Consider the following 25708-nt stretch of genomic DNA (forward strand, 5'->3'; position numbering starts at 1 on the left):
AAAAAAGAGAAACTTCCACATTATCACCTTCTATTTCAGTACATGAATTCTAGACTAAGAATCAAATCTCCTGGAACAGTAATTTAAAATGCAAATGTAAAATTTAATATGAACGTGAAAGTGAAGTCGCTCAGTCATGTCCGACTCTTTGCGACCCCTTGGACACCAGGCTCCTCCGTTCATGGGATTTTCTAGGCAAGAGTACTGGAGTGGGTTGCCATTTGTTTCTCCAGGAAATCTTCCTGACCCAGGGATCCAACGCAGGTGTCCTGCATTGTAGACAGATGCTTTACCATCATTTAATACATATTTAGTTAAATCATTGTTTATAATTATCATCAGATCTCAATGTTTGAAATACATTATAGCAATATCAATAAAGGAAGACACTTAAAAATAATGTTAGAGATCCAGATATCCAACATATTAAATAAAACATAGAAAGAACTATGAGGTTACTATAAGAGGAGATCCTTAGGTATTTTTCTAGAAATTTGGATTGTCTATGTTTGGTGGTGTTAGTCGCTCAGTCGTGTCTGATTCTTTGCAACCCCACGGACTATAGCCCACCAGGGTCCTCTGTCCATGAGATTTTCCAGGCAAGAATACTGGAGTGGGTTGCCAGTTCCTTCTCCAGGAGATCTTCCTTACCCAGGGACCAAACTCGGCTCTCCCTCATTGCAGGCAGACTCCTTCCCATCTGAGTCACCAGGGAAGCCTATATGTTTAAAAAGTCTATATGCTTAAGAGAACATTTTATGGGCTGATGGAATAATTCTAACCATATTCACACCCTAATGCAACAGTTCACTTTGCTCATTTTGACTTATCAAGAATTATACCCACTATTCTTCCTGAAAAGAGCATACAGTAGAAAAATTTGGTGCCTTCCTGGTTCCTGAAGCAACTGAAATTGTTAATTATCTTGGAAGATGAACATGACTTCAAGCCCTATAGTATTTATTACAAGTTATTATTTTTCCGTCCCCAAATTTCCTAGTGATAAGAAACAGCCTGTATAATCAAATTGGCTTCCTTATGCTCCCTAAGTGCAAGAGATGCCTGTCTGGGCCTGGAGATAATGATGCCATGAGATGGCAATCTAAGTGTCAGGACACAGTCAGGGCAGTCTTCCTCTAAAAATAAGTGTCCATTTAAATGCTACCAAATCTTGTTTTGCAAATCTATCCTCACACAGCAAATAATTGTTTTTGGTGCAAAAGTTGGTCATAAAATTCTCCATTAGTGGTTGGTAATGGACCATAATATTACATGTTTGTAAAAAGTGCATTTGGAAAATGAAATGCTGGAAGCAATGGTCATATAAGGAATATTAATATTTATATGAGATAACCTTGTAGGCACAGATTTTCCTTTCACTGACAATGACCTGCATTGAGTATTTTCCACTTTCTTAGGAGAAGGAGCTCTGAAATTTCGTCATTTGTCAAGCTATATTAAAACTCGGCTTTGTTGTATTCTAGGTGATTTAATAGAAAAATGAGAGTGATTAATAATTGTTAGTTTTATGATAGATGTGATAAAATAAATCAGAAAAAGAGTCTTGGAATGTTAAATATATTACAGCAAACACTATTAACCTATGTCTAAATCAAACCTGAATGCTTACAGCAAATTTCCACCCTTCATTATTAAAACATAACCCTAAAGGGATGAATTTCAAGCAAGTATCAAGACAGGATCTGGCTCTTATAATTGTACTTTCAACATAAGGTTATATACATTCCTGATGCGAGGCCAATAACGCTAGAGGGGATGTGTTCGATTTCCACCATGGTCAAAACTGACAAAGGTTTTACTGAAACTAGAGTGAACTGAAATCACTTCATGGTACACAAAAGTTAATTCCCAATCCCTTTATTTCTTGATTTAAAAAGAACTTATTTACTTGCATAAAGAGAAATGTGATACTCATTTCAATGACCAACTCAGATTGGTATGAAATTGTTGCTTTTAATGCCCACCAAGTAATGAATAACGATAATGATTAGGAGTTAATAGTTACTAAGCTCTCCTTACAAGCCAACACTGTTCTTTACGTTTATTTCATTCAGCCTTCTCTGCAACATTTGAGGTTGGGCACCACTTTACAGAGGAAGCATCTGAGGCACAGAGAAGTTAAAAGATCGTTGAAGACCAGACATCTCACAAGTGAATCCCAATCTGACAACCTGACACTGGAGCACACTCTGTCTGTTTCACGTTCTCTCTCTCCCTGAGCAGGGAAGTAAAAGACTCATTGACGTTTATTGCTCAGTTCAAGAGCTAATTACCAAATGCAGATTGTGCATCCCTAAACCACAATGCGAACTAGCCAGCTGTTTATTTTGGGGAACTAAAGGAGCCTTTAGCTTGCAAACTCAATGGGTGTATAGCCCATGGCTATTCTCAGAACTTTACCAGAATATACATGGGAGAATATTGGGTTTCTCTTACTAGTGTAGAATAAGTAAGTAGGAAATATTCTACTAGTATAAAATAGCTTAGACACAGGTCTACGGCAGCCCCAAGCAAGCAATGAGAGGCCAAATTGTGCAGTGTAAACAGCAGTATGGGAGAAGAGAAATCTGAATTCAAACTAGACCTTAGTTTCCTCATTTGCAACACACAGATCCTAATAACTTCTCTGCTTCTGTTTGGGTTATTATGGAGTAGAAATGAGGTAAGCAGGGAAGTAGTCTGCAGACTGCCCCAATCAACACAATCTAGGCCTTGTTATGAAGTCAAAACTGAAACAATCAAGTGTTAGAGGAAAGAAAGGACTACTGGGTTTGCAGTCAAGGGGAGAAGACCCACATGTCCAGATCAACTGTACTAGGAAAAACAATACTGCTTCAGCTTCATTATTCCCTGGGCCTGCCTATAGAAGCATGCATTGTCACGACACCAAAGTAAAGTAAAGTAAGTGACTGCATCAGAGAACCAGATTTCCTGAACCTTATAAACATCAGCCCTCTTTGGACCGCTGTAGGATGATCAAAAAATTATAAGAAACATTTTCAGTACGTGAATTTTTAAAATAAGATGAAGTTTGAATGAGAAGAAATATAGTACAGCACAAAAGCACTAACTGCAAAATTGTATTCATTCTTCAAGATCTGTTTTTCCCCTATATTCATATTTATATGTAGTGAATAATGTTTAAGTTGCATGTTCTGACCTTTTCACTCTCTTATTTCTTAATTGACATTGTATCCTTTACTATTATTTCTTAGTTTGTAACTTAAAAAACAAACAAAGAAAACAAAAAAGTCATATGTAATAAGAGTGACAGGGAATTTGACAATCATTCCTCCAATATCCTTATGAGGAAGAATGAATACAGTTTTGCCAGAAAAAAAAAAAAATTAAACTCTTTTGGACAAAAGGAACAAGATAAGCAGAGACTTTCATGTTCATCTTTACCATATCACATCAGCTTCCACTTATTGCATTCCCAGTAACAATTTATAACATAAGTGATCCTATTTCAGTTAATCCTATAGGAGGTCTATACTGTATTATTACCCTCGCTTTATATAAAACAACTGAAGCTTATAGTGACAGATGCCACAGATATTTTTATAAGGCCACATTTGTGTCCTGGCTGCCTCATTCCTAAGCCTGATCTTACATACTTTCTGCCTTCCATTATAGAACACTTTTCTTGAGCTTTCTTTGGGTATGGAGCCCCAGCATGGCTGAATAAAAGGCAATGGTGAATGGGCATGAATTGGAAAGAGATGTTGCCAGGATTTGATGGAGTAGCATAACAGGTTGATGTTCGTACACTGGCAACAGGCTGTGAAATTCCTCCTGTCTTGCAGAGAAATTTATTCTGCTTATGAGAAAATAAAGCTTTTGTGTAATACACACTACTCTTTGGGTAGGGACTTACACAGAGAGGTGAGGGAGATTCAGGAAGTGAAAGAGAGAAGCTTCAATAAAATACTGGGAAAACAGTAAATATCTAAACTTAGATATAAGGGACACTTTTTTAGAAATCCAATTACTTTAAAATATCCCATGGTTTACTTCAAAATACCAAAAAACCATGGACAAATACCTATATTTTTCCTTTTTTTAAAGACTATTTTTTATTGTGGACCATTTTAAAAGTTTCAGTGAGTTTGTTACAATATTGTTTTTGTTTTATGTTTTGGTTTTTTTGTCCATGAGGCATGTGGAATATTGCTCCCTAATCAGGGATCGACTTTGCATCCTCTGCATTGAAAGGCAAAATCTTAATCACTGGACCACCAAGGAAGTCCCCTTATGTTATTTTCAAATGTGTCAGTAAACAGCTAGCAAATAATAACAACACTACTGTATACTCGTGCTTATTCCTTTGAAAATACTTATTGAGTTACAATTACAGGCTAATTAATTAGGAAAACTCTAAAACAGAAAAAAATATAGAATCATATAATCATAAAACATCATTGAATGACAGAGAATTATGTCCAGGAACAGAAAGATTAAACAAATTCATCAGTGTCAAAAAGCAAGCTAGGCAGAGATCTGGGAATGAATAGAATTCTTAGCCCAACCAAAGCTGGGTGTTCTGATAAATGTATTCATAAATTCTAATAAAGTCTTTAGTGAAAATGGGAGGAAGAAATAAATGTTTTCTGAAAGCCCATTATAAGCAGTTCAGCTAGATACTTTAAGTTTTTGTTTAATTCTCACAAAGCATCACTCTTTGGCCATATGATCCCATATGCCAGAGGAAGAACTGCATCCTCTGAAAAGATTGATTTAATGAAAGGATCAGAGTTCCAGCCTTGACTTGTAAATGACTATGTGACTTTGAAAACAATCTACTGATCTTTATGTGCTTGCGTCCTTTTGTATAAAATAGAGGAAATGGGCCAAGTGCACAGGACAAATTGCCTCATTAAATGAAAAGATTCATTGTGTGTGAACACGTGGATAAGCGTATATGTGTGTGCCTGGTGTGACCTGATGGGTAACACTATGGAAGTCTCCAGGTCCATGATTCTCTGCCCACGATTGCCAGAATAGAAAGGAACTTCAATTCTGACAAGTGTGGGGAGAAGACCCAGCTGGGAAGCTTGGCTTTGGTGGGGTCTGACAAAACTGGAAAGGGTGGGAACCATGGAGCTGGGGACCCTCATTTGGTCAGGAAGGAAGAAATCAGGCTGTGAGAAAGGATGACTATGGTGTGTACAAGCACAGTGCGTGCGGCCGTCAGCATTATCCATCTCTAAGGGGCCCCATGTGAAATATTCTCCAACTCTAGTTCAAACCCAGACACAGCATAGGTTATGTGTAGAAGATTAATGCTGTGATGGTAGCTGATGTTTGAAAAGCTAACAAAGATTCTAAAGTAACTGATGGTAGCAGAAGATGTGCCAAGTGAGCAATGCTTTACACTGCTTTCACCAGAATGTTCATTTTTCGGAAAGCTTTCACTCTGGAACTCTCAGAAAACACATAAAAAGCAAAAAAAGAAAAATAATAATGTGTCATAACTAATGCAAAGATTGCTTAGAATATCACAGAATGTGCCAGATAATGTGGCTTTGACATTATAACAAAATTTTAATCCCCTGATTTTATGCTGAAGTTATTAACTGTCTTCCCTTAGTTAAACATCATTTGCTAAACTACTTTGTTTAATCTTGTAAAGTAATCTGGCCAAATACATATTTTACATTGCCCCAACATTTAGGGAAAAAAATATCTCAAATGTTCTATTATTTAATATAAATTATTATATTTCTTTTGCATGTTTTCCTCTGCTATCTTATGACATAAATAGTATTCTGGTTTCTTTATAAAGTTTTCACTTCTTTATTTAATGAGAGTGGAGAATATACAGGGAAATGAGATAAGACACTTCATTATGGAAAATGCTACCATAAAAGCGTTGCCTAAATAAAAATAAAGGTGGAAAAGTCAAATTTGAATTTCAGATATAAACAATAAAATCAACATGAACTATTGAACATAGTGATACTAAAAATTATTCACTATCTAAAATTCAAATTTAACTGGGTATTCTATGTTTTTACTTGCCAAATCTAACAGTCCTATACCTAAACTCCATGCTATGTACTACAAGTGTTTGACTCTATGGAACCCCATGGACTGTAGCCTGCCAAGCTTCTCTGTCCATGGAATTTTCCAGGCAAGAATACTAGAGTGGGTAGCCATTCCCCAGGAGATCTTCCTGACTCAGGGATCCTGAAACTATCTAAAGAAAGATAGAAAGTGTACCTTCTCTGTACCCCAACAATCATCCACCAAATCTGAAAACACCTACTCTGAAGGCCACAGAGCTTTCAAAGCTATCAGTTAAACAGTTAGCATTTGAAAATCGGCAAAATCAGTGTATCAGCTCCTGAAATCCCTGACACCTCACAAATGGAATAATAGGTGCTTAGGGCTGAGTAGATAAAGATGCTATTTCCTGGAGAGTATTTAAGAACTCATCCAGGACCCAGCAAGGCTATGTGGACTTTCTGTAGGTTTGTGAGACATAATCAGAGCAACAGTTAGTGGATATCAGACCCTATAGGCATGACACCCCTGAACGTTAGATGCCAATGCTGCTTCCTCATTGGAAGTTTTCCTGCTTTGGGAACTCATTCAATACCATGATATAGCACTGTATCCAGCCTGGGGAAAAGAGCCATGTTTAAAACTTCACAAATTCTGAACTTAGTTTAAAACCCTGCTATTGTCTAAAATCAAAAGTGGTTGTAATGAAATTATTGAATATGCTTTTACTGGACTAGCATGGCAAATTGAACTTAGTTTTTTTTTACAGATGAACCAAATATTGACTTAATCATGAAACATAGGAAGCCACCCAAATTTCAGTGAGGAATGTTTAATGCAAATTAATCTTATCACACAGGCAAAGTGGGATATCCCAGCTGATAATGAAAATGATCAGCTTTATATGAAAATAAAACTGTTGGAAAGTAATTACAGAACTGACTTAGCTTTTTATGGCAACACCTGTCCAAGATAATCACCAAGATTGTATATTTGTATGTGTGTGTGTGTGTTCAGTCATGTACAACTCTTTGCGATTTCCTGGAAAGTAGTCTGCCAGGCTCCTTGGTCCATGGGATTTCCCAGATAAGAATATCAGGGAGGGTTGCCATTTCCTTCTTCAGGGGATCTTCCTGACTCAAGGATCTCTTGTGTCTCCTGCATCAGCAGGCAGATTCTTTTACCACTGAGCCACTTGGGAAACCTCACCAAGATTAGCAAACTATTCATATATTAATTGCACTGTAGCTAATATTTTCCAATTTCTTATGAACTAAAGTCTACATTTCTGTAACTGCCCATTAATTAATTTAATTAATCAATAATTCATTTAGTTGTCTAGTAAATGTAGCATTCTTACTTTTAGCACTTGGCTGGAGCTTCCTTGGTGACTCAGACAGGTAAAAGCATCTGCTTGCAATGCGGGAGACATGGGTTCAACTCCTGGGTCAAGAAGATCCCCTGGAGAAGGAAATGGTAACCCACTCAAGTGTTCTTGCCTGGAAAATTCCATGGATGTAGGAACCTCGTAGGCTACAGTCCATGGGGTCGCAAAGAGTTGGACACAACTGAGCGACTTCACTTTCACTTTCCCTTTAGATCTGAGAAAGGAACTCTTGAGCAGTAATGGAGGCACAATACAAGAGAGAAAAGGAAAGAGAGAGAAGGAGTGAGAGACAGACAGACACAGAGAGGCAGACAGACAGACAGATAGACAGATAGAGACAGAGAAAAGAGATAGTGGCAAGGAGAGGTACTGAGAGAGACATCTTCTCCTTGGGAAGGAATAGCTTAAGAAGACTGCTACTTCTCCTTCCCTGGAATTCTGTTTACAGAAATTCCTCTGTGGGTGTGTATTAGTAGCTCAATTGTGTCTGACTCTTTGCGACCCCGTGGACTGTAGCCTGCCAGGCTCCTCTGTCCATGGAATTCTCCAGGAAAGAATACAGGAGTGGGTAACTATTCCCTTCTCCAGGGGATCTTCCCGACTCAGGGATTGAACCCAGGTCTCCCACAGATTCTTTACCATCTGAGCCACCAAGGAAGCCCTAACTTTCCTGTAGGTAACTTTAAATGGTTAATTTTCTATCTGTGGGAATGCTGCTTTTTTTTTTTCCTTTTTATTCCATATTACATACTTTTAGTTTCTCAAGAGTCTGGAAAAGTACTATAGGACAGGATTGTCAGCCCTATTTTACAGATGGGAAAACTAGGGCACTTATACTACTTATCACAGTAGTGACAAACTGCCTGTATTCGAAATAAGAAGACAAAAAGACAACTTCAGATGTAGAAGAGGGACTATTTCCTTTCTCAGAAGGAAAAGGTGAGACTTTTTGTCTACAATGATCTGCCAGTGAGAAGACTATCTGAAATGTAACTTTTTTAAATCAGCAAAGCCATGATTAAATCAGCAAAGCCAGGATGCTCAGGAATCAAGGGGGCGGGCCCAGAGAAAATCACTCCTCTCAATGTGGCTGACTCAACAAAGATAAACCCCACAGCATTGAATCTGTGGGACGTTTAATCAGTAAACTACTCTGCATTATTTAACATGTATAATGATGACCATAATAATTATATCTCTTTCAATTCCTATTATCTACTAGGCACCACGCCTGCTACATGCCATATACGTAAAGTCTTTTCATCTTCACAAAATCCTTGCAGTGCCAGTATCATAATTTTTACTTTACAGATGAAGGTCGTGCAGTACTGATGAAAAGATCAGCTTTTGCAGTGGTGCCTGACTCAGACTTGTTATAAATCCAGGCGCGCCAGACTCCAGGACTGGAGTTCAAGCTCCTTATTCTGGAAAATGGGGAACAGTCAAAAACCATGCTCTAGGTTTACTATGTAATGAAAGCCCAAGCTGGAACAGGGGTGATCTTTCTGAGGTCACTGAAATCCTATCACAAAATGGATGCCTTCTGGAACAGGTGATGATGCAGATGGAAAATCTGAATAACACTGAGTACTTTTTCAAACTACACCCACCTCCTGCCTCACTTGCCCATCCACCTGCAGGTCCTCAAGCAATAGAGTTGACTGTTGTAAAAGATCTTAAAACTCAGAGCAAGGCAAGGTTAAATAAAGTGTCAAGCTAATAGTATTAGAAAAGCAAGAAAGCAAAAGGAAGTTTCTCTGCGTTACCAGATGATGTAAGAAACGAGGGTGGTAGTGTTGTTGCTGTGAAGGTCACTCAGTTGTGTCTGACTCTTTGAGACCCCATGGACTGTACCCTGCCAGGCTCCTCTGTTCATGGAATTCTCCAGACAAGGATACTGGAGTGGGTTGCCATTTCCTTCTCCAGGGGATCTTCCTGACCCAGGGATCGAACCTGGGTCTCCTGCCTTGCAGCAGATTCTTTATTATCTGAACAACTGTAGATATTTCCCATATATCAATGTTATTCCCAAGTAGCCGGAGAGTACGGTTTATTGTACTCCAAAGCAGAAGTAATTATTCACGGAATAGAAAGATACCATTCCATGTTTCTCTTTACCATTAGATCAACTTTTTTAGCACACTGAGCTGATAAATTCTCAGTTAGAGGTAAATTTATTGTTTTACCGTAGGTGTGGCATCCTTATACTATTCTGTATTTTACAAAATCAGAAGTGGAAAAGAACCATTGAACTTTTGTTGTGTGGATCTCTAGACTGAAAGAAACACTGGTCCAGGAAGTCTCTAGAAACACAAAAGAGGGCTGGTCAGGTCAAATAGTGAAGCTGCATTTACACTTTAAGGGGAGTAGAGCAAATTTGACTTTCAAACTTTTACTGTGGGTACTAACCACTTCTGAGTTGCTAAGCTTCAATCACTGGAGACATATAACAAAGTAGTTCAAATTAACTTCTCTGGTGCAAGACGCATTTCTTCCAGTTCTAGGATTTACCATTTATGTGATTGTAGGAAACTATATAAACCTGACTGTGGTTTTCTCACTTTTAAAAGAGGATTGATACTATTAGAGTAAAATTTCTGTTTTTACCCCATATTTTCATGTGAGATAAGTCCTTTTATTGAGTACAGGACTGGCAATGGTCTATTCAGTTTTCATAAATTGTACTCAATATACCACCTTCAATGGACTTCACCTATTCATAAGCAAGAATACATAGAGGCACTGATACAGGAAACAGAGATGGTTCAAATCTATATTTTTATGAGCTTTTGTAATAATTTACCCTTGAACATGCGAATTTAATATGACAGGGATTTCAGCTATTCAATTTTATTGACTCTTTCTAAGAAATTAGGCTATTCTCTTTATTTTATCAACCATGTTCCATAGGTTTAGCTAATTAAATTATGCATTATTAATTAAATTACATATAGATTACATATCACACAAAGTTGAACTAAAACTTTAACCTTAATTATATATATAAACTTTATAATTTGAAATATATATGTGGATGGATAGATTTGCAATACTTGTAAGAGAAAGCTTACAATTCTACCAGAATGCACTAATTAATTAACTTCTGGCACCTTGAAAAGTATTAAACAAATAATCAAAGTTATTCTTAACTTTTTCAGGAAGCCATGGAGTCCCATGTTAATCTGACAAGAACTAGGACTTTTTCTTCAGTAAAATAAACACATCCGCATACTTCTAAAGAATTATAAATATTTTCAAAAGGCACAGAGACTCAACAAGTTTATTCTATGGCTCCTTATGGATTTCTGGTTCTTAAATCAACAATACTTTTTTTTTTTTGGCCAGTGTGAGACCTAATGTATTTACTTTCTAATTAGATTTGTATTGATCAAATGCTTCAGAAAAAAAAACCAAACTGCAAACCTCTGTAGTTTCTAATTTTTTGACATTTTTTTAAAAATAAAGTTTAAAAATTCCATTGAACTAAATCTATACTCAAAGAGGATCAAAATAAACAAATTAAAAACAAAAATGAACTCCTACCACTTCAAGTTTTCCTAGCCATTCTTCCCCTAAATCTTAATTCAACTACAGAGAAAATACCCATAGCCATTCACCACTTTACAGAGTATGTGACAGTTTGAACAAATGTCACCAGCATGCTAAAAGCAAGTAAAGTACTTTCTAAAACTGTGCTGTTCAATATACTAGCTACTATCCACATATAGCTATTTAAATGTTAACTGACATTAACTAAATTTAAAATTCAGTTCTTCAGTCCCAGTAGGCGCATATGCCTAGTGGTTACTGTTTTGGACAGTTTAGGAAGCATTTTCATCATCTCAGAAAGTTATAGAACACTAAAGTATTTCTGCTCCCACCCGTGCTGTGAATGTTTGTTGGTAATCATTTATGTTTATTCCCAAATCAGTTTATGCCAGTTGGCTTAATATAAAATTGTGTAATTTAATTAAATATTATATAAGTCAATTTAAATATGAGTGTAAAAGAATGGGAGGTATTATAAACCTGAAAATTTTGGAAAGACAAAATTCAATTACTTTAAAATACTATAGCATTAAATGGAGGTAAGACAACATTAGGAAAAAAAATCATAGAGAAAAATAAGTTATCTCTAATTTCTTTGTATTGGATTTTCAGTTAAAGACATTTATAAAGCAATCAAAATTAGAAATCAAAGATGAATTATGGGATTTACAGGAAAAAAAAGATGACTAAAACTAAGATCTATAATCAGCAACCTAAACTCAGAAATAGTTCTTGGCTAACTTAAAAACATTGTCAGGACTTCCCTGATGGTCCACTGGTTAAGAATCCCCCTGCCAATTCAGGGGACATAGGTTTGATCCCAATACATGGGATCCAGAAAGATCCCACATGCCAGGGGATAACTAAGGCCCTGTGCTGCACCTACTGAGCCCATGCACAACAGCTATTGAAGCCCACACGCCCCAGACCCCATGCTCTGCAACAAGGGAAGCCACTGCAATGGGAAGCCCACATCTAAAGAGAAGCCCTCACTTGCTGCAACTAGAGAAAGCCTGTGAGCAGCAACAAAGACCCTGCACAGGCAAAAAAAAAAAAAAAAAAACAGCAAATAAGTACACTATCAAATTTTAAAATTTAAACAAAATATGTACTTTATGCATGTATTTAAGAACTGTTTCTTTAAAAGGCTTTGTGAATTTACTCATCAACTACCGATCCCAACTGTATTAAATAGATACAGCAAAACTGCAAACACCTGCCTTCTTTATTACTATAAACTCGGCATTTTTACAATTGATTGTGTCATTCCTATCTGCCAAATTTAAGTTTATTGGATTAAATCATATTGAAAGTTTATGGACAGGGACCTGACCTAATTCCAGAGTTATGTATAACTTGTCTTTTAGTTATAACACAAAATATAACTAACAGCAATATTATTACTTCACTCTTAAAGTCTACCCAGGTGCCTGAGTTTCTAAGACTTTATACGGTGACAAGAACACTCAACTTTAACTTTATTCACTCTATTTAACCTTTTGATTTTTTTTTTCTGACTTGAGATTTCTATCTCTCCATCAATCTATAACATTAATTACTTGAGAAATAAAAAGTGTAAGAATCTCATTGTTTTGAACACCAAGCTTTAGATGCAAATGAAAATCCACACACGAGGACTACTACAATTTCTACTACTGCATTTCGTTCATTAAAATAGCATCAAAATAATCAGTAGTTTCTGCTTGACCAATGACTATTTTTCATTAGTCAATTACATTCAAAGAAATATTTAGACTGTCAGAAATCATACATGTCTATTTGAAGTAACAGTATAAGCATGTAAGTGTGCAATAATGTACCATTTTTATACACCTTAGAATGACCTGAAAGTACCAAAGATACTCCAAATTATCCAGTTCAACCATAAGAAAAGATGCGGTTAAATTCATTAAAAAAAAAAAAAAAACAGATTGATTGCAAGTTTGGCTTACTGTTTGATGACTTCATACCAAAGATGGAGAACTGGCTGCCTCTGGGGGCCAAATTTAGATTGATGGATAAAATCATGTTGGAATATCTGGTAAGTAAGCAGGCCTTCTTTAGTCTACCACAGTGCCCAGTTTCTTCCTCTTGTCTTTAAGTCTGGCTTATTATACAGCCAAGACCTTGAAGTTATTTAAATTCATGACTCCTGGTAAGATGTTTTACATAATGATATATTGCATATATCATCGGGGCATAGGTAATTTAGTTCTGAAGCTGGACTTAGTTATGGCTACCATTTCATATTAACTTCCATTCTACTAAGCAAAACAATGCTAAGAGGTTAACCAGTTCATGTGTGCACATGTGTGTGTATGTGTGTGCATGTGTGTGTGCACGCGCTCAGAGTTTCTTCCCTTTTCATTTAAGATACACCACCAACTGCTAGCCCATACTCCTCTTCCTAGAGAATTATTCTGAACGAAGGAGAACTATCACTGTGGAACTGGAGAGTAAAATCCTCTCTATGCTCAGAAGAATCAGAGTGCACTGGTACTTGAAAAGAAAAATCAAATGGACACAGAGTTTATTTTAAATAATATTAATTATATACCTATCATATTTGAATCTGAAGATAGTTCTACTTGTAGTCTTTCAGAAATAAAGCCTTAATTTCAAACAGTTAATCAAAATTAATTTTCTTGAATAGCTCACTAATCTGGATAGAAATATGGGCTACGTCTGTAACTAGTGGATTGACCCTTTCAAAATTATTAAAGATTCTGGGCTCCATTTTGGTCACTTGGAAAGTAAGCCAGTTGATTTCTAAGGTTCTCACCATTTACATACCTAGATTTTACTTTTATTTTCCATCAAGTACTCCTCAAGTGTCAACTACAAGTAAAAGTTTATATGAACTATATGGCTTAAAGTCTAACTTTATCACTTACTATTTAAACATATAAAAAGTAAGGGGAAATACAAGGCTGAATATGATTGACATAAATAAAGTGCTCCAATAGTTCAGAGTGAAAAGAGGATTTAAGAGGAAAGAAACAGATGCAAGGAAGAAACATTGGTAGTGTATTTAACCCACACATTCCACATAGCTTAGAGTGCGAAATATTAATAGACATTTCTCCAAAGAAGACAGCCAAGAGGCACATGAGAAGATGCTCAAGATCACTAATTATTAGAGAAATGCAAACCAAAACTACAATGAGATATCACTTCATACCAATCAGAATGGCCATCATCAAAAAATCTACAAAAAATAAATGTTGGAGCGGGTTTGGAGAAAAGTGCTGGGAATGTAAATTGGTACAGCCAATATGGAGAACAGTACAGATTTCCTTAAAAAATAAAAACAGAGCTACCGTAGGATACCAGCAATCCCACTCCTGGGCATATGTCCTGAAAAAACATGGTTCAAAGGATGCTTGCACCCCAACGTTCACTGAAACACTGTTTACAACAGCCAAGACAAGGAAGCAATGTAAATGTCCATCGACAGATGGATGGATGAAGAAGATGTGGTACACATGTACAATAAAATGTTGCTCAGCCATTAAAAAGAATGAAATAATACTATTCGCAGCAACATGGGCGGACCCGGAAAGTGTCATACTAAATGTAGTAAATCAGACAAAGTAAAATACCATATGATCTTGCTTATATGTGGAACCTAAAAAATGAAACAAATAAGCTTATTTGCAAAACAGAAACAGACTCACAGAGAACGATCTTCTGGTTACCAGAGGGGAAGGATGATGGGGGAGGGATAGATTGGGAGTTTGGGATTGACAGGTACACACTGCTCTACTAAATATAAGTAACTAACAAAGACCTATTGTACAGCCCAGGGAATCCTGCTCAACATTCTCTAATAACCTAAATGGGAAAAAGAATTTGAAAAAGCATAGATACATGTATATGTATAACTGAATCACTGTGCCGCACACTAAAACAGCATTGTCAATCAACTATGCGCCGATATAAAAACAGAACAAAGGAAGGAACACACAAGGCAACACCAACTTAAAAATTAGGAACCACCACCAAATAGATTTCATAGAAGTTAAAAGTGATAATCCTAATTTCTCTTAAATTCTAAACAAACATTTTGGAGAAGTCCACTAAAATATAAAATTACTTCACAGTATCACATAAAGTTTTTATTTCATTAAAAGTTCTATTTATTCACCAAAGAGTTCTACAATTCATCCTATAACCTGAGCACTATGGTAAGAGTTGTTAGATTTGAAAGACATATTATTGCACTCAAGGGGCTTAGATGTATTATAAATAATAGAAATCAGTTAGTTTCATAAATAACCTTCAATGGCATATGATAGGTTTAGTCCAGACAGATTGTTAATCACGACAATGTTAAAAACAAACAAACAAAAAACTCCTCATCCCATAATGATATACTCTGGAGAGTCTGGAAATATATTGAATAACACAGGGCTTTACTGCTGAAACGTAGTTTATTTTAAGATGTGTCTGATTTCAATTGCCCATAAATGATTTTAAAGTTCAACTCAATGCAACAGCTTAAAAACTATGTACATTGCAGGAGGTACAAAGCTGTCACAGTGCCCTGGAAGACTTGGATATACTACTAAAGGAAGTTAGAGAAAAAGCCTGTGGGCAAAAAAGGCTGCAGTGGCTATGGGGATTTATAAACTGAGAAATTCCCTTTTAGAGAAAGAATAAAAGCTTTGTGGATGAAGAAGTGATACACGTGGATCTTGAAGAACATGATGTCAATTAGTAGGTTTGCTTGGAAGTAGTAGTGGGTGATAGGAATTGGTAAACGAGTGAGAAATAAATGTTCTCTGGCTTATGTCAGAATCTTCACTTAATGATTTTCATGGGTGTTCCTTATGGGTCTTTTAGGGAGCTGGTGTGGGTACAGGTCAAGATCAGTGACCTCAAGAGTGACTCCTATAATCTGAGAAGAAAAACTAGAAATGCTCAGGGTGTCAGAAGCCTGAATCACATCATCTGGGGAATCACCTAGGCTCATGAGTCAGCATTTGGTAATAGGCAAAAGAGAAACAAAATGAGTATTTACAGAAAGTGACTCACTTATTCTAATAACATAGTTCATGAACTGCTGGATCATGTTCAAGAAGACCCAGTCCAATTGCCAAGAGATTTATCTGATTCTCTCATAGTTACTTTGGCCAATTTAGTTCATCATATTATGAGCTAAATTAGACTTTTCTGGTAAGGTTCAGTTAATTGCTTTGCAGTTGGTTTTCCTTTCCTTTCCTTCTTTCTTCTCTTTCTTTCTCCCTCTCCCCTTCTTTCTTTCCTCTCACTCCTTCCTACCTGATTTCACAAAGCATTTAAGGTCAATCAGCCACTATGAACCTAAACTTAGTGTCCCCAAACACCAAAAGAGATAACAGTTAAGTAAGATAGGATTTGCTGATATTTGTTTCCTGAATTTTCACACTTCCTTTGTTACCAAATGTGAAAAGGTTAGAATGGAGTAAAACTTGACCACTTAAAATTCAGAAAGAAATTATGTGAATCTGCATAGTTGTCCCCCAGCTGAATGCTGTTTCTAAATATACAATGTTTCTCCATGGTTTCTTAGTCATAATTTAACTATCTCTAGATATGGACCCTGAAAATTAGTTTCTTCAAAAAATAATCTTGTCAATTTGTATATTTCTTTGCCATTTTTTTTTCACAGAAATAAAGGATCTGGAAGAAAATTTTACTATTAATCACTAATGAAAACATAATTCTCTCAAGTAGCAGTCTCTTTATTTTCTTCACTGAGGCTAATTACATCCTCTGCCCTGCAGACTCGTTATGATTTCTGCAAGACCAACACAATGGATCATAGCTACATCATTGTCATTTTTTCAGTTATTCTTTCATACTGTTCGCTTTAGATATTCTGTGCATCTGTCATAGTAGTTTTGTAAGATTATCCTTAAACTGCATATCATAGTTGACTTCTGCTGTATACTTAACCATTGCACTGCACAGAAACAGTGTTATTGGAAATAGTATTGTGTTTGGCCCTCAATGTGTACATGACTTTTCTCCAAATCTGTACAGAGTATTGGGCTATACACACATATACACACACAGGGTCACAAAGAGTCGGACACAACTTAGTGTCTGAACAACAACATGAAGAGGAACTACATTCTCAAGAGTTAAACTTATAAAGATGTAATCATTTACAAATCAGTTGTCTGTTTCTTACAACCTCTCTTTCTCACTCTTGTCTGTGTATCCTGACCCTTGTTCATTATCTCTTGATTAGTCTTTGAAAAGACTTTTCTTTCTTAGAGACTACTAGTTTTTGACTTCTGCATACCAGCCAAACAATTATGCTTGAAATCACTGGTCTTCAACCTTCTAAGTCTAACGTGTTCTTACCCTTGGGGATTAGAATGTTACTTCTTCACCTCCATTGTTCGTAAATTCTAGATTCTGAGACATGGGCATGCCAGAGTGTTCTATAGAAAGCTCATCACCATATAGCTAGGATCTTATGGTTCTTAACAGATAATTGTATCTAAAACATTTTCTTATGTATTCAATGTTTCATGCTGGGAGTTTAAATAAGTTATAATATCTACAGTTATTTAATCCTGTGGCTGAAAAATGATCTATATAAATTATAGCATTCACTGTCAGTAAAGTAGGCACACAGCTAATGGACTCCAAAAGAGACCAATTTGCTTTGTACAGAGAGAATATTGTAGGTGCCTTTCCTTCAAACAAAAATTTAATCCTCAAATTATACTTCATATACTTGTTATTAATTTCTTAATGTATTTCTGGTTTAGTTGTTCCTGTTTACTCAACAGTTAAAAGTTGTACAAAAATAAAAGGTAAATGGTAAGGAAAGTATACAGAATACAAAAAACTGGTTTATAAGACTTATGCTAAAAGGAAAATTATTCATCTGGAAATCAAGGAATTTAAAAAGTCAAAAGAAACATACATAAGCAAAATTTAGGATTATAAACTACAATGAACTTATTAATATAAATTAACATGGCCCACTGTTTTTATTCTAGGGAAAAAGCAGTCCTAAATTAAATTGTATGTCTATGATAAGTAGACATACTCAACACAGTCCATAAACAAGTCAAGTATATTACCGATGCACAGCACTCTCTGAACTAAATTTAGGTATGCTTTAAGACAAATAATAATTAAGAAAACCCCTCAGATTTATGGCCGCTGTTGTAATTCATTCAAATATTCAATAGAAATTCATCACAGGGAGAGAGATCTTCTACTCCACTCATTCATTCATCCAATAAATGAATAAATAGACCTTATTATGTGTAAGGAATTGCAGGGGATACAATGAAAAATACGGCATGGACTTTGCCCTCAAGGGGCTTACAGTCTAGTATGGAAAAAATAAACAACCACATAGATAGCTGTAACATAAGGGAGAAAGTGATGTGTCATAAGAAAGACTCAGACAATGTGCTGTGAAAGTCATTGACACTAGCAGACTTTTTTTTGAACACTACAGTGTTCAAGTAGCCAATAAAAATGAAGACCAATGACAGGTTTGCAAAATTAAATGCCAAATTTTGTGAATCTATGGATGATGAAAGCTGCAATATTTATGCAGTATAAGTCACTACTCCCCCATTCTTAAATATGTTTAATTATAGAGTAACAACCTATCAGATATACCATCTTGCCAGTTTATAAGCAGATGCAAATACAATAATCTCATGCTTACAGATAAAAGATAACTTTAATTATCTATAATACTCATGACACATAACCTTCTTGCACAGAAATTGATTCAGTCAGATTAAAATGATGAAGAATTCCTCGATGGCTCAAGTGTGCTCCAAGGAAAGCTAGAAGGTTGTACAGTTAACTCCCAGGGTGTAACTCTAAACCATACAACCTACTACCTCAACCCGGATGCACACAGCTTCCAGTGTTGCTTCAAACTCCTTATCATATCTTCAGTCAGCTCCTCCAAATATGGCAGCCATAGACCTAAGGACTTGGCAAGGATGTAGATATAACTACATAATTATATACATAATCCTAACATTTTACTGATAAACTGAATCTGTGTCTACTAGGACTATCCTAACTTCTTCAGTTTCCAGCAAAGGTCATATAAAACACCTTCTGACATCTCTCATGGCATAATTCCACTAGCAATTAATAATATTAAAAGTCAATAGCAATTCAGCTTCGTTTTTAAAGAGAAATAGGTTCAACAGTGACACATCAGTTCACAGCCTTTAATTTTCTAATTGAAGTTAATGAAGTGCACTAACGACTGGAATGTGAACAGAAGTTTCTGAACAGAATCTATGCAGATATTGGTTCAAACCTTGCTATAAACAAAATTCAAGTTTTTAAAATAATTTATTATACTTCGATTTAAACTTCAATGACTGTGCTGAGTCTTCTCAAGTCGTCAACAACTGAGGCCTGCCTCAAAAGACAGGTGAGGATTTATATATATGTAAGTATAAACAGTAAACAACTGGAGTTTAACAGGAGTTTGACTGAAATATTATTTAACATCAATGTATATTGCATTTTGTCAGATTACCACACTGACACAGACCCATAGAAGCGAGCTTGTGCGGTCCACTTCACCACAAGATCGGATCTACGGGTTTATGCCAATGGGCAACGTCTCACGTGGGCTCCCTAATAATGCAGGATTTGTTGTAAATATCTGATGAAATTAGGAGACCAAAATAATAATATCAAGACTTTAGCATAAATATTTAAATGCTGAAATGCTCTAGGGATGCATACTTCCAGTTAAAGGCCTTCATAAATACTCTACACTAAATACAAGTTATATACATGAGAATTTTGAAAACAGTATAGTGAAAGGTTTTTCACAGATTACTTTTGTTTTAAGAATGAATATTTTGGAATTAGACTATCCTAATTAACGATGAATTTTAAAAGAAAATAAAAAAGAATCCATATATGCATTCGTGAATTATGTAATTGTGAGGCATGAATATAGTATTACGAGCCTATAATTAAGACCAAATTAACTATTAAGCTAATTGTGTTAGAGCTAGACAGCTTGTTTTAACTCATAAAACCTCAGTTAGTGGTTTAAAGGAACTGGTAATATTGTAACTTTCTCATAAAACAAGTAAGATTTTGTTGATTACACAAAGAGCACAGGAAGTTATTTAAATTCTTAAATATACATATGTGTCTACAGTTAAATGAACAATATTTGGGTAAATTAATATCAGAAAACAAACATTAATGATACATTAATAGCATTATTATTACTACTGCGCGCCAACATTTATACTCCAGATCAACTGCATGAAAGAGGATACTTGTCCATTAAACACAATATATTGAAATTTACTTTTCAAAAAATATGTACTTAAAACATCCGATATGGCTACATACTACTCTCATCTGGTCAACAGGTTGGGCAAAAATAAATTGTTATTAAAAAATGTTTAAATCACAAAACAATAAGCAAACACACAAAGAGTAAACATAAAGCCACACACATACACATTTCTTAAAACTCCCAACTCAACGGCAACAAAATGGTAAGTTGTACATTATTAATCGTTTCACTTATATCCACAATATTTAGCATGTTCAATTATATCTTCATTGTGAAAACTAATAGTACTGCATAAAAATTAATTAGTGTTTTTGCATGTTTTGAAATAAAATAAAATGTTTTTTTATAGGTTATAGATAATGTGGTCTACATAATTTTTACTATTTTTTGTTTTCTAATTATTCCCATGTTATTAAAAACTATAGTAGAAAATCAACAGTCAGATATTCAAATGTAGAAAAAAATATTTCCACATATATTCATAAATTTAGACATGAAATAAAAGCAACATTTGTTTTGGGTTTTCTCTTAACCATAAGAATGTATATTTTGGTTTCATTCTCTTAGTAGATCATTAAAAAAGAGCAGAACTTCATTCACTTTCCCCAGATTTCACTTCCTTTTATATGGTGTGACAAATGACAAAATATATTGTCTTTTTCCTAAATTACTTTCTATTCAACTGTATTTCACCTATATTATAGGAATGGATATTTAGATCTATATTCAAAGGGACCCAAACTGTACGTTGATCCCAGACTGAGACAAAAATTTTTCAAAAAGGTAGGTAATATTATAAACTCTCAAACCATCAGTGACAATTCCAACAGCTAAATCCATAAAGAGTATGAAACATATTCTTATAATTAAACAGTCAAAATTATTTTTTCTTTAAAAATATTAAATATTAATTGCTCTTTTGTTTTTTATTTTTACCTGAGATGATTTTCTCCTATGATCACTTTCTTCACTTCTCATATCCACTTTAAGTTTTTCCCTAAAACAACCACAAAAGGAGAAATGTCAGACAACTGCTGTCTAGGAGAAGCATCTGGGTGTATGGTGGGAATGAAGGTAGTCGATCGAGAAGAAAACACAATACCAAAATGGGCAAAACCTTTTAAAGTTTTTTTTTTTTTTAAAGGCTTGGAAGACTCATGGAGCCCCACCCAAGGCTACTCATATGACATATAATGTGGTTTCATAGTTTGCATTTATGCATTCATTTTGGTTGGTGCTGTTTTCACAGTAACAGTTTTGAAAGTGAAAGGAGGCAAGGCTGTTAAAGAAGCGACTAGGTTTTGCACAATGAACTAGTGAAAGCTGAAAAGAGATTTGGATTTGGCATGGAGCTTAATAAGATAATTAAGAGTGTAGAGATTAATGGCTCCTAAAAATAACATTTAAAATAATGTTTTTCAACTAAAGGATCTTGAAACATGAAAACAGGTTTATAAATGTTAATTAAGCCTGTGAAAGTTGATGTTTCATTAGCTGAGGCAGCATAAAGGAACAAGAGCTATTTTTTAAATAATTAGTGAACAATAACCAATAAACTTAATAAAACATTTTCTTTGAATGTTATCAGTGTATAGGGTATTTGTAATTTCCCACAATTCTTTGTATAATGACAAAACAGAAGGTAGAATTCATCACCTCTGTACTATTTTTCATTGTTTACCCTATATATTTCTATTATAATAAAATACGATTTTAAAAGCACAACAGTTTGCTTGAAGTTTATTCTTTTCACAGAAAATATTATAGCATCAATTCTTCATGTGCAAATTATAGTCTTTATATACGTTCTATATTTCAAAAGCATTCTTTTTCTTTAACAATTTTAAAACATGTTTAGAAACAGTTTTAATAAAAATTAAAATAGGTGCAATACATTGGCTAATCCTTTCCCACTGAACTAGGCAAAACTAGGTTTTTGTTATAAAATGTTTAAATTGCTCAGCAATTTACTACTACAAACAGACAAAATAATTAGAATGCAATGCATTTATATGCTGAGCCATTACATTGCTTTAAATGTAAAACAAGTTTGTGTGTACTTTTTCCACTAAAGTACCTAATTGATATTTCTAACAGCTCTAAGACAAATGCTTCTTTTAAATATATTTTAAAAGTCAGTATTATTGTGGAACAAGCCCTTTTTCTACTTAGTAACTGAGAACATGATCTTTTCATCCTTATTTTGTCACATGAAATCTTGGTAAGTAAATTAAATATAACTTCCCTCAAACTAAATTTCACTTATTAGAGAATTTTAATACACATTCGAACACAACCCTGTTTTAGGAGTTCAAAAAGTTTCTTCTTTCATATTTCAAATTATGAGTCACATCACAGTAAAGATTTAGTTTCTTTACCATCTAGGGCTAAATGTTCACTTTTCTTAGACAGCAAAAAGTAATACTGTACACAAAAAGCACAGATAACATATTAATGCTTTTCCAAAGCTTCTATGTATAACAGAAACTAAAACAGGTACCGTCTTTTTCATAGAGATTTTTCTAGTTTTGCTAAAGTTTCTAGTCTACTCAGGATTAGAGCAAGAGAGCAAAAGGAAAAAGTTAATAAGAATAAAGTGGGAGATGAGCTACAAGAGTAAACTGAAAGTGCAAGGACCCCCTTTCATAGAACAGTAGACTTAAAAAGAAACAACAACAAAAAAAGTTATACCTGATACGAAAGGTGCGATTTCACCAAGTGCAATAAATTGCTTATTATGCCATATTTTTGCAATAATACAAATACAGAAGGCTCATTTGCTTATGCTGCCTTACAAAGCTGCTTTACAAAGCGCGATGTCTCTGTAGTTAAATACAAGCCAATGTTTGCTTTTTTTTTTTAGTTTGTTTTGGTTTGGATTTTTGTTTGTTTGTTTTTGTTTTTGAGCAGGAGCATCTCTCTCTCTCTCTCTCTCTCTCTTTTTTTCAGCACTGTTGCATGGAATAGGACAAACTCAGATTTTTTCTTCATGCCTCCTGTTATTTCTTGGGAAAAAAAGAGGACCAGGGTGCTTGTCTTCTTTTTCTTCCTTCTCGGTATTGCAGGCACAAAGCGCTGCGCAGAAGCTGCACCAATCCTTGCCGTCCCTGGCAGAAGAATGGTAGAAGGTGGGAGAGACCAGGAATCCTTCCAGGCTCTGCTGACTTTAGAAATGAGGATTGCACACGTTTGTCTCCTGAACCAAAAGGGTGAGAAGGCAGGGTGCCAGTTTGCTACACTGCTGCAATGATCTCACGCTCACTGCTGCTGCCGTCCTGTTTGCCCAGTTCAAATGCCTGTTCAGTACAAACCAAAAAAAAAAAAAAAACTACTTGGATTCTTCAGCAAGCAAAAAGGGTATTAACATTAAAAAAAAAAAAAAAATCAGCAGTTAAGAAAAGGCAAAAAACAAAAAGCACATACAATTTTAGGATTCACTTGTTATGCCTCAATATTCTGTTTATATGTTCTTTCTTTCTCCCCCCACCACCCCCATTTAGAGATAAGCAGCAGAATTTATCAGGCGTGAAAGGGACAGCCTCCTGGTGGCCTGCCAAAAACCCAGAATAAAGGCGAAGTTGTGCTTCAAAGCTCAGTCGCTTGCTGAGTCTGGCTAAAGTCAAGTATTAAGATCCACCATTTTCTGAGCCATGCTAAAAAAGAAGAAAAAAGTCAGGACGGTTCCTGCTTTCCAAGTCTCCGTTGGCACCATCACAAAATCTCAGTCGTAAGGTCACATGATCCTCTGCCAAATGTAGAGTGCATTCCCATCAACCATTCTGCTGATACTGCGAAGGCAGCTATTGTCTCGTTTAGACCCAAAGTTCAGCCCACTCTTCATTGAATTAGCTGAAAAACGCATCACCTTTGGGGGCTGGGAGTCATGGAAACGTCTACCTGGCAAGCTGCCCACTTTTTCTGCCCATCAACCAGAGATGGAATTGTGCTGCCTAATGCAATGATGACTTGGAATGTGAAGAGTCGTCCAAAGTGAATCTGATTCTTGCAACGCCTGCTTCAGTTTGCACGGAAAACTCTGGCTTCTTGTAGTTAAGAGGGAGGGGGGGAAATCTTTCCTACTAAATGTAGCAAATAAAGGTCTGAACATGCCTACTCTGCAACTTTATTTCACAACACACCCAAATGGTTCTCAAATGAAAAGACTGAAGTCTCTGCAAGTTTTCCGAGTTAAAGACATCCCTTCTTCAGGCTCCTTTTTCCTTATGAGTGCATGCAACAAGCCCAGGACATTTGTTTCAGTCCCTTACGTGAAGACTTAAAATCTCTGAGTTTCGTCTTGCTTTTCATTACTTTCTGATTTTATCTGGCACCCGTTTTGTACTACATGGTCGCAAAATCCACTAGCAACAGTGGGAATGCATTACTGCCGCTGTCTCCATCAGAGTGGTCCCCGAGGGAGCCAGTTGTCTCTCCGACCACACAGACCACTGCAACTGGGTCCTGTGATAACCCTCCACAGCACCTAGCCCAGCTGCTGTGCAAGTTTGCCGAGTCTGACTCGTGTGAGGAGTGCGCTTTCTGTTCCTTCAGCAGCTACAGTTTTCCTGTGTGGTATGAAAGATGCCTTTGAAAGATGCAGGAAATATATCAACAGCTCTTAGGCAATAAAATGAAATGGTTCCCTCTCCCCCATGAATTTCCAATCTAGCGGCGACGAAAGTTCCCGTGGACAAACATTTCCATACTTTCTAACAAAAGTACAGTGAATTAAATCTTTCACCATTTCCTTAAGCAGAATCTAAAGCCAAGCAGGAAAGCAAGTCTTATTAGTATTTAAACCAAACATACTCAGTAGTACTGAAAAGAATCATGTTCTTTTACCTGCATTTAAAAGTGTTTCAATTTTTCAATTAATGAGAGGATCTTTAGAACTCTTACCAAAATTTTTAAATTATATTCGGTGCCTTACAAAACTATGGGCCAATGTTATCCCTTCTCCATGTACACAACGCCCCCCCACTACCGCCACACACACTGCACAATACCTGCAAAATATTTTAAAAAATAATCAAACCATGACTTGCCTAATAAAAGAAAACCATCAAAAAAAAAAAAAAAAAAAAAACCAAACAAGGGATCTAGGAAATACCCTGGAAAAGGTATGCATTTTTTTGAGTCATGGTCTTTGGGTCACTTTCTTAAGGAATTGTAGGAATGAACATGTACACACACATGCATGGGAACCATTCTGGTGTCCTCCTCGTTTGTAATTCAGAACACAAACAACTGTAAACCATAAAACAAAAGCTTACATGTGCTGAATTTAAAAACGCTTTTTTCTAGATTGCAAAATTCTGGACAAATTTTGCAAATGTCCTAAGCACATGCTTTAGAGTGTCCGATGGAGAATTGAGCCTGGCAGACACATGTGCCCCATGCTTTAGCATAGTAAGAAGAAAGTAGACAAGCCC

At 35.7% G+C, this 25708-nt stretch overlaps 1 protein-coding gene across 4 annotated transcripts in view; it reads right to left on the reverse strand.

The window, feature by feature from the left end:
- The window catches only part of LOC122428683, a 673994-nt gene that overhangs the window by 57181 nt on the left and 591105 nt on the right, over window positions 1–25708 (reverse strand). For 3 of the 4 annotated variants that reach the window (XR_006265790.1, XR_006265791.1, XR_006265788.1), the window contains one exon: window positions 21213–21273. The gene's annotated coding sequence lies outside the window, so the exon portion shown is untranslated. Of the gene's footprint in view, window positions 1–21212; window positions 23573–25708 lie in introns of all 4 variants that reach the window. The other variant, XR_006265789.1, reaches the window with a different exon arrangement.

Source organism: Cervus canadensis, chromosome 27 (genome assembly GCF_019320065.1).
Source record: "Cervus canadensis isolate Bull #8, Minnesota chromosome 27, ASM1932006v1, whole genome shotgun sequence".
Taxonomy (NCBI): Eukaryota; Metazoa; Chordata; class Mammalia; order Artiodactyla; family Cervidae; genus Cervus; species Cervus canadensis.